The sequence below is a fragment of the Scyliorhinus torazame genome, chromosome 7, assembly GCF_047496885.1.
Source record: "Scyliorhinus torazame isolate Kashiwa2021f chromosome 7, sScyTor2.1, whole genome shotgun sequence".
Taxonomy (NCBI): Eukaryota; Metazoa; Chordata; class Chondrichthyes; order Carcharhiniformes; family Scyliorhinidae; genus Scyliorhinus; species Scyliorhinus torazame.
The window spans coordinates 18,447,797-18,457,230 of record NC_092713.1 but is presented as its reverse complement, the minus strand read 5'-3'; the positions used below and the strand labels follow the sequence as shown (position 1 = coordinate 18,457,230).

Sequence of the window (9,434 nt, the reverse complement as noted above, 5' to 3'; positions counted from 1 at the left end):
TTGCTCAATCAGGAAAAATAATGCGATAGTTACCAAGATTACAGCTCAAATATTCTGATTTTTAAACAGATTGGTGTTTGCAAAAATAAAAGATTTTCTGAAAGCCACAGTCCAACAAGAAAAAGAACATTTATAAAGACACAAAAAAGAAATAATACAAAGTAAATTGGAAGAAAAATAAATTAAAGGGGAGAAAAAGTTAAAGAAAGTACTACACCTTAAGTGCAGGTAACTAATGCCAGGAAAAGGTGGAGCCTTGGAACCATTAGAGGAGAATGTGGAATCATGGAGTTCATATGACGAGAGACTCCATCACTAGTTGCTGTAAACAGGATACCGCACGAAAGGAGTAATTTTCTTGAGTGTAATAGGATGGAAAACCTTCACCCAATTACAATGTTGTGTCCACCCTGCAAAACTTGGTGCATAAACTTAAGAGAATTAATAAAGACGTTTGAAGAATACTTCTCGCGCAAACCATTAATCATAGCGGAGAGGTTCAGATTTCATCAACGTAACTTGGCCTTTTGGCTAAGATCAAGTGTAGTATCTGCTCTGCCTTTTGGCTCAGATCTGCTATGTCTCTCTTGTGGAGACCATGAATTGGATTCAATTTAAATTGGTTTTTGGAGCAGGCAAGGAGCTGGATTAGGAGTTCCCCCCGATCCACACTCGGAGCCCTGGCTTTGTAGCTCTGATAAAGTAATGGATTTTTAAAAAACTCGCTATTTAACAGTACTTTTGTGCTTTTTTTTGTCCTCGGGGAGTTTCTCTCTACCGAGGCCGCACTTAGAATCATTCTTCACAGAGCGAGACGCCATTTTGCCATTTTGTCTGGTTGCCCTGATCGTTTCACCACCCCCCAGGCTGACACCCTGGCAGTGCCCATGCCAGACTATCAGTGCTAACCGGGCATCCTTGCAGTGTACAGGTGGCACTGCCAGGATGCCGGGCTGGCAGTGGCAAGGTGCCCGGGTGCCAGAGGTAGTGCCAGGGTGCCACACTGCCCTGTTCCTGAGCACCTGGAGGTTTCAAATGGCCTATAAGAGCCCCCCCCCCCCCACCCTCTAGGTGCCATTACAACTGATCCAAGTTTGTGGAAACCAATACTAAATGGCGTCCTGGCGAGGTCTCTCAGGTGTGGCCATTAGGTCACTGGCGCCGGGAGTATTCTGCAAAGGCTCATTTAAATGTGCGGATCTGGATCACAGAACCATATAGGGAATGTTGTGCATACAGTGCAAAACAGGGAATGATGCAGAGCTGTGTGGGGAATGTTGTGGATACAGTGTAAATCAGGGAATGTTGTGGAACGGTGTAGGGAATGTTGTGGATACAGTGTAAATCAGGGAATGTTGTGGAACGGTGTAGGGAATGTTGTGGATACAGTGTAAATCAGGGAATGTTGTGGAACCGTGTAGGGAATGTTGCGGACACAGTGTAGATCAGGGAATGTTGTGGAACCATGTAGGGAATGTTGCAGAGCCTTGTAGGGAATGTTGTGGATGCAGGGCAAATCAGGGAATGTTGTGGATACATCAGGGGCTGGTTTAGCACAGGGCTAAATCACTGGCTTTTAAAGCAGACCAAGGCAGGCCAGCAGCACAGTTCAATTCCCGTACCAGCCTCCCCGAACAGGTGCCGGAATGTGGCGACTAGGGGCTTTTCACAGTAACTTAATTTGAAGCCTACTTGTGACAATAAGCGATTTTCATTTCATTCATTTCACAGTGTAAATCAGGGAATGTTGTGGACACAGTGCAAATTAGGGAATGTTTTGGAGCCGTGTAGAGAACGTTGTGGATACAGTGTAAATCAGGGAATGTTGCGGAGCAGTGTGAATTAAGGACTATGAAGTTACGTGCTTCGGCTGTGCTGAGCAACCTATTTTTTATGTTTACATTTCTTATTAAATATGTTAGACAGGACCGTCAGGCTGATTAAAGATGTCCTTGCATGGTTGGCACAGAACAGGATGTGACTTATCACAAGTAGTTTCACGCAGTGTCTCTCAACAGGTCGTGAAAATCCTTGGCTTCATTTCAGACCAGGGAAACTGAAAGTAGAAGAAAGACCATTTCAGACTGAATAAGACTTCTATGCTCTGTGGACTTGCACTGTCTTTCTGGCTTGTTTATTTTTTTAAAAACGAAGTTTTCAAGTTGCTCTGCTCTTTTAATGAATCCCAAACTGCTGGCCCTCTGTTCTTAAAGAAAAGCACTGCGACAGCCCATATTTGTAAACTTTTGAAATGGACACGGGACCGGTTATTATTTCTTTAAATTGATTAAACTTCCGAAGGTGCAGTCACCCTTCCTGTCTTGCTCACCATGAATAAACTACTTTGCTGCCGCGCCAACAGTCCCAGCTCCCACTGAGGTACTGGCCGTGAATCTGAATCACGGCAGGAGAGACAACCCGTCCCGGTTGACGTTGAAGCAGGCGCTGTTCCGGATTTCAAAACACGGGAAAAATGTGATGGACGCTGCAAACGAATGGTTGTTATTTTGTGCTGGTCATGATGACAGGGGCTGAAATCCTCCGGTCGTTGCCATTCAATTTTCCCGCCGGCAATGCACCCCTGCCAGTAGGATTCCCTGCGGCGTTACAATGGGAAATCCCACTGACAAGCGGCGGGAATATAGAATCCCGCCGTCAGCGAACGGCACGGCCAAGGATCATGCGGCTGGCGGACCCGGGAATCACGCCCGGGTTTTTTTTTTGCTGGTCGGTAAAGAAATGAAAGGCTTGTATTATGGAGCCACCTGTCATTAAGGCTTGTATTATGGAGCGTGGGTTTCCTCCGGGTGCTCCGGTTTCCTCCCACAGTCCAAAGATGTGCAGGTTAGGTGAATTGGCCAATGATAAATTGCCCTTAATGTCCAAATTGCCCTTGGTGTTGGGTGGAGGTGTTGAGTTTGGGTATGGTGCTCTTTCCAAGAGCCGGTGCAGACTCAAAGGGCCGAATGGCCTCCTTCTGCACTGTAAATTCAATGATAATCTATGATTAATCTAGGACAAAGGTTCGGCACAACATCGTGGGCCGAAGGGCCTGTTCTGTGCTGTATTTTCTATGTTCTATGTTCTATGTCACAACCTCAGATAATTTAACCGGCCATTAAAATGTCTGCTGACCTCAGCTCGGGAATTTCCGATCCCCGGGCGGGCGGTAGCAGAAGATCCCATCCAGATTTAGGGGACCACATTGAAAAGAAAATGCTACAAATGTCTTGTGGTCTGTGAGAGTTCACTCGAGGAATGCAATCTGAGGTGGCAATGGGAGCCTTGGCATGCACGTTGTTGGCTGGGCTGAATTGTAGAGGCTCTAACATTCTTTCCATTGCATGGCTGACCAGCCATCTCCCTCACAGTTACTGCGTGCTATCAGTGTATGTTGGAAGCATTTGCAGGCGGATAATTGTGGTAACGTGGCCCCTTTAAGGAGCCGTCTACGTGACCGGCTGAGGGTGAATCATGCGGGAGCGACAAATGGAGAGAAAGCGCAGGGCCCCGGGAGCAGGGGCCCAGGCAATGTGAACCCTGGAGCCAGAGGGTTAAGACCTAGTCCTCGTTGCTCCGTGCTTGTACATAATTATCTTTTCCTATTGTTAATAAACCCCCCTTGCTGTGACTGGAGGTCTACAGTGTATTATCTCGAGCCACCACTTTGGCTATGAGTGTAAACCGGACGGATCGATCACTCGCCCTCAGGAGTTTGCGATTCAAGGGGGAAAAGAAGAAGTCTCCAAAACAAATGAATAATTGGGAAGCATTGGAGGTAGCACCAAAACAGTGAGCGAATATGCTGATAATCGGGAAGTTAGACCCTTTCGATCAATGGACCATTAACTGGAGCCAGTACATTAAACGGCTCTGTTACCTTTTCATAGCGAATGAAACAGCAGGGCAAGTCAAAGAGAAGGTGATACTATAGATGGTTTGTGAGCCTTAAACCTGCAACCTGATCAGAAAATTTACATCCCTGGAGGCTCTGGACACCAAGGCTGGGATTCTCCAAAATTCCGGCCAACTGTTGACGCCGGCGTCAAAACAGGTGCGAGTGATGCAGCATCAACGGGCCTCCAGGCCCAGGCATTCACCCTTTCCTAGGGGGCTAGAATGGCGCCAGAGCAGCGCGCAGTTGCTGTCTCCGCGCCGGCCCCCGGGCAATATGGCAGAGCCCTACTGGGACCTGGCGCGGAGGAACTTAGGCCCCCTCGGAATGAACCCGCCTGCCGATCGGTTGCCCCCGATGGCGGGCCTGGCCACCCTAGAGGCCCCCCACCCTACCCGGAGTCATCTCCCCCCCGCCCCCCCCCCCCCCCACCAGGATGGCCCCCGCAGCCAGATCGCTGAGGCCCCGCCGGGTAGGACCATACGCAAACGACGCCGGCGGGACTCAGCGGGCACTCGGCCCGTCTAGCGCGGAGAATCGGCGGGGGATTGCCGCTTTCAACCGCCCCCGGTCGGCGGAGAATCAGCAGCCCATAGTCGGAACGGCGTGGCGGGATTCCCCCCCGGCGATTCTCTGATCCGGTGCAGGATCGGAGAATTCTGTCCCAAACCCTTCGACCACTTAGTTGCATTGGTCAAAAATAATTTTAACCGCATGCCCTCAATCATCTTACAGCGGCACAAATTCAACTCTGCTGTAAGGGACCCAGGAGAGTCAATCTCTGCCATCGTTGTTGGGCTCCGCCAAATGGCCGAGCATTGTGAGTTGGGTACAGTGCTCAGCGATATGCTGCGTGATCATAACGTGTGTGGAAATGACAACATCAGCATTCCAGAAAAATCTCAGGGCTAAAACGAAAATCACATTCGGCAAAGTGGTCGAGGTAGGTCGGGCGACTGTGTGCGCCGGAAAAGGTGCATCGAAGCTCCAAAACATGCCAGATGGGGAAGTGAACCAGTTGTGGGGCATCAGGGCCACAAGACTGGCGGCAAAATCGAGGGTTCCCGGGACAGGACCGAAGTCAGAGAACCGGGAAGAAAACTCGTTGTCGGCCCAAGACAGAAGTGGATTGCTACCGATGTGGGGGTGACCCCCCCCCGCCCCCGGAGGCATGCCATTGTCGCGAGCTTGCCTGTTTATGTTGCAATCGAAGAGGCCACATCCAACACGAGGCAGAGAGTACCAAGCAAACAAAATCGCAACAGCAGCAGCAAGTCGCGACGTCACTGCGCCAAGTGGAGAAGAATTCTGATGATGCGCACGACACGTACTGACTAAATGTCATCAGAGTGAACAAGACAACTCAATCGAAATAATCCTGCAAGGGAATGGGAGACCCTTGAAGATGGAGGTCGACAACGGGGCGTCGGACACGGTTTTGGGGAGCAGATGTTCAACCACATTCGAGAAGGGGTTCAGTCCCTGAATTAGTGCAGCGCGCTGCCCAAGTTGCCGACCTATACTGGGGCCACCCTGAACATTCTGGGGACCACCAGTACACCAGGTCTTACAAGGAACAAGAGGCCCAGCTGCCTTTGAGCATTGGAAAGGGGCACAGACTAAGCCTGATGGGATGGGACTGGCTGCAGTGAATTAAACTAAATTGGCTGGAGGTCGTTACGGTTTCACGAAGTGCTCTCCAGGATGTTTTGTGTTGCTCTGAGGATGTGTTCCACAACGAGTTAAGATGGATGAAGGCAAATATTTATGTTGATCCAGACTTAATACCAAACCTTTTCAGCAAAAGCTAGGAGCCAAACCCAAGTAGGAGCTGGGAATTATTAAACTTGTGCAATTTCTCGAGTGGGCTGCCCCCATAGTCCCTGTACTGAAGCCTGATCGAGCAGTGAGGATATGTGGGAACTACAAGTTGATAAGCAATCAAGCAGCCCAGGTTGACAAGTACCCAATTCCCAGGATCAAGACCGTCTACGCTAAGCTGGCGGGAGACCTTACCTACGACAAACTTGACCTTAGCCACGCATACCTGCAGCCTGAATCAGATGAAGAGTACCAAAGGTTCGCCACGAGCAACACACATCAGGGCTTATTGCAATACACTAGGCTATCTTTCGGCATTTCCTCACCCTATGCTATATCCCAGTGCACCATGGAGAACCTACTTCAAGGCATCCCGAAAGTGATGGTCTACCTACATGTTTCCTAGCAACTGGAGCAACACACGAAGAATACGTGGGAAGCTTGGAGGAGGTACTAAAACGATTTCAAGATGCGGAAGTCTGCCTTAAACATGAGAAGTGCATCTTTCAGGTGACAGATGTCACTTACTTGGGGTCAGAGAGCCACAGGTCTGCCCCCAATTGAAGTAAAGGTTAAAGGTGTACACGAGGTCCCAGCTCCCAGCAACATAGCGAGTTAAAGTCTTTCCTGGAGATGGCGAACTATTAAGGTAGGTTCATCCCCAACCTGGCCACGGCATTGACACAACTACACCTGGTAGTGGTGGTAGAGGCATTTCAGGCCGCCCAGAGGAACCGACATACTTCACAAAAGGTGGCAGGTCGCTTCAGGCTGGTGACCTGGTTCTTGCTCGAAATTCTGGTTACCCGGCAGAATCGTGCCCTAATCGGACCCCGTCTCCTGTGTGGTAAATGCGGACAGCAGGACAGTGCTGAAGAATGTCGACCACATGAGACGCTGGTCGGGCGACAACGCTATTCCGAAGCAGATGTGTCCAACAGATGCACCTGGTGCCACCCTAGCTGTCCCAGAGCAGAGGGAGCCAAGGAGGTCAGAGTTGACTCATCCAGCAGACCAGGTGGGAGCTGGAGAACGGAGCGGCCTGACAGAAGCGGTGGAGTCTCCTGGACCAGTGTCTTCTGTGGACAACAAAACTACCTCAGTGGTAGAGGAGCCAGGTGGGGAACTGAGGCGGTCCACAAGGAAGGTCCCCGAACAGACTGACCAACTCTTTCACCTTATGTCTCTTGACACTTTCACATTTTTATAACACTTGTATATAGTTTGTTTTGTCAAATTTAATGAAAGGACTAAAGGGGACAATGGATGAAGTAGAGTGGGCCCTTTAAGGGGCAGCCCTCGCAATCTGCAGGACCAGCTCAGGGCCAATCGCGCGGTAACCCCGATCAATGGAGCGAAAGCACGGGGTCCTGGGAGCAGGGTCTCGGATAGTGTGGACCCCAGGGCCAGAGGGTAAAGGTCTAGTCATTGTTGCTCTGCGCCTGTACATAGTTAACTTTACATATTGTTAATAAACCCTCTTTGCTGTCACTGGAAGTCTCCAGCACATTGGCTCGAGCCACCACAATACTCAGCCTGTTTTGCTGCATTGTTAATGTAACTTCATCACCTCGAATGGGACTCAAACGCAGAACTTTTGGCTTGGAGGCAGGGATGTTACCCATTCCCCCACAAGACTGCCTCCCCACAAGATTCATTGAATCATAGAATTACAGAAGGAGGGCTATTCAGCCCATTGAGTCTTCACCGACCCTGCGAAAAATCACCCTAACCTAGGCCCGCTCCCCTGCCTTATCCCTGTAACCCTACCTAACCTAAGGGGCAATATAGCATAGCCAATGCATCTCATCTGCACATCTTTGGACTGTGGGAGGAAACCGGAGCACTCGGAAGAAACCCACGCAGTCACGGGGGGAACGTCAGACACCGCATGTAGTGATCTCTGTATATGAATATACATGATCAATGTATGTTAATGTAGTACAGTCAATTCAACATTTGGGGCGTCATTCTCCGACCCCCCGCCGGGTCGGAGAATGGCCGTTGGCCGCCGTAAATCCCGCCCCCGTCCCCGCCGAAGTCTCCGGTACCGGAGATTGGGCAGGGGCGGGAATCGGGCCGCGCCGGTTGGCGGGACCCCCCGCTCAATTCTCCGGCCCGGATGGGCCGAAGTCCCGCCCAGAAATTGCCTGTCCCGCCGGCGTAAATTAAACCTGGCATTTACCGGCGGGACCAGGTGGCGTGGGCGGGCTCCGGGGCCCTGGGGGGGGCGCGGGGCGATCTGGCCCCGGGGGTGCCCCCACGGTAGCCTGGCCCACGATCGGGGCCCACTGATCCGCGGGCGGGCCTGTGCCGTGGGGGCACTCTTTCCCTTCCGCCTCCGCCACGGCCTCCACCATGGCGGAGGCGGAAGTGACTCTCCCCACTGCGCATGCGCGGGAAACTTTCAGCGGCCGCTGACGCTCCCACGCATGCGCCGGGAAACAGTCAGCGGCCGCTGACGCTCCCGCGCATGCGCCGCATTTCCGCGCCAGCTGGCGGGGCAACAAACGCTATTTCCGCCAGCTGGCGGGGCGGAAATCCCTCCGCCGCCGGCCTAGCCCCTCAATGTTGGGGCTCGGCCCCCAAAGATGCGGAGCATTTCGCACCTTTGGGGCAGCGCGATGCCCGTCTGATTGGCGCCGTTTTGGGCGCCAGTCGGCGGACATCGCGCGTTGGGGGAGAATTTTGCCCCAGATGTCTCACTATCAGATGGTATAAGAACGACTTTCCCGCTTTCTGAGAGAGGGTGCTTCAGGAGAGTGACCAGACAAGACCTAGATTAGCTAGAGAGAGAGAAGTTATAAGTTATTTCATTATTACATTGTATAGTTAGTTATCTTTACTGTATTTTATTTATTTTACTAGTTGAGTATTAAGTACAAAGGACTCACAAATATTATTACTCATTAAATTAGTTCATCTTTAAAAGAAGACTATTGTTCATTTCATCAACTTGGCTGGTTCAAAGAGTATTATATATGTTACGTAAAGTATTATAACACCGCACAGGCAAGCGTGTTGTCTTTCAGCAAATCAATCCACTTCCCTTTGCAATATTCTTTTTAAAAGTTACTTTATAAAGTAGTAATGGCTCACATGAGACAACTTCAGCTGACCTGTAACTGTTAGAGAAATAGTAAGTATGTGTTTTCCAAACGTGATTGCAGCCCAATGTGTCAAAATATTTGGGGAAAGAAACAGCTTCTCACTGAATTAAATATTCCAAGAATTCTGTACCACATTTTAATAGCTGGCATTGAAAATAGGAATCCATAAGAACCTTTGAAGTGCTGTATCTTCCCTGGAGAATTTGCTTGGATTAACTCATTAACTTGCATGGTCTAGTTTAAAATGGGGCGGTGCGGGATTGCACTAAAGTACAGGTAATGTGCCTGTTAAAACTTGTTAGATAGTGGCAAGTTCATCACAGCTGTGAGCGGGCTTGTGGGAGGGGCATGGAGCCAGCTTTTATTATGATAAGCGAGCGCCACTTCAAGGAAACAGAACTGCCAAAGAAAGAGCGAAAAGGCTGGCCCTGGTGCTGAAGCCTTGCTGTTTGTTGACAGCTCATATGCATTTTGACCAGTCCCGTCAGGGTGACTGCGAACCTGCTGCGTCTAGCCCAAGCGGACTGTCTGATTAGATTAGGCAAGCTTAGCAATAGGAGCCAGAGGATGAGACAGTCCTTTAAAAAATAAAAGCTGAGCCCTCCCCG

The 9,434-nt window shown here is 50.3% G+C and overlaps 1 pseudogene; it reads left to right on the top strand.

The window, feature by feature from the left end:
* Positions 1 to 511: 511 nt before the first annotated feature.
* On the top strand, positions 512 to 720 carry LOC140427566 (U2 spliceosomal RNA; annotated as a pseudogene).
* The last annotated feature ends 8,714 nt before the right edge of the window (positions 721 to 9,434 follow it).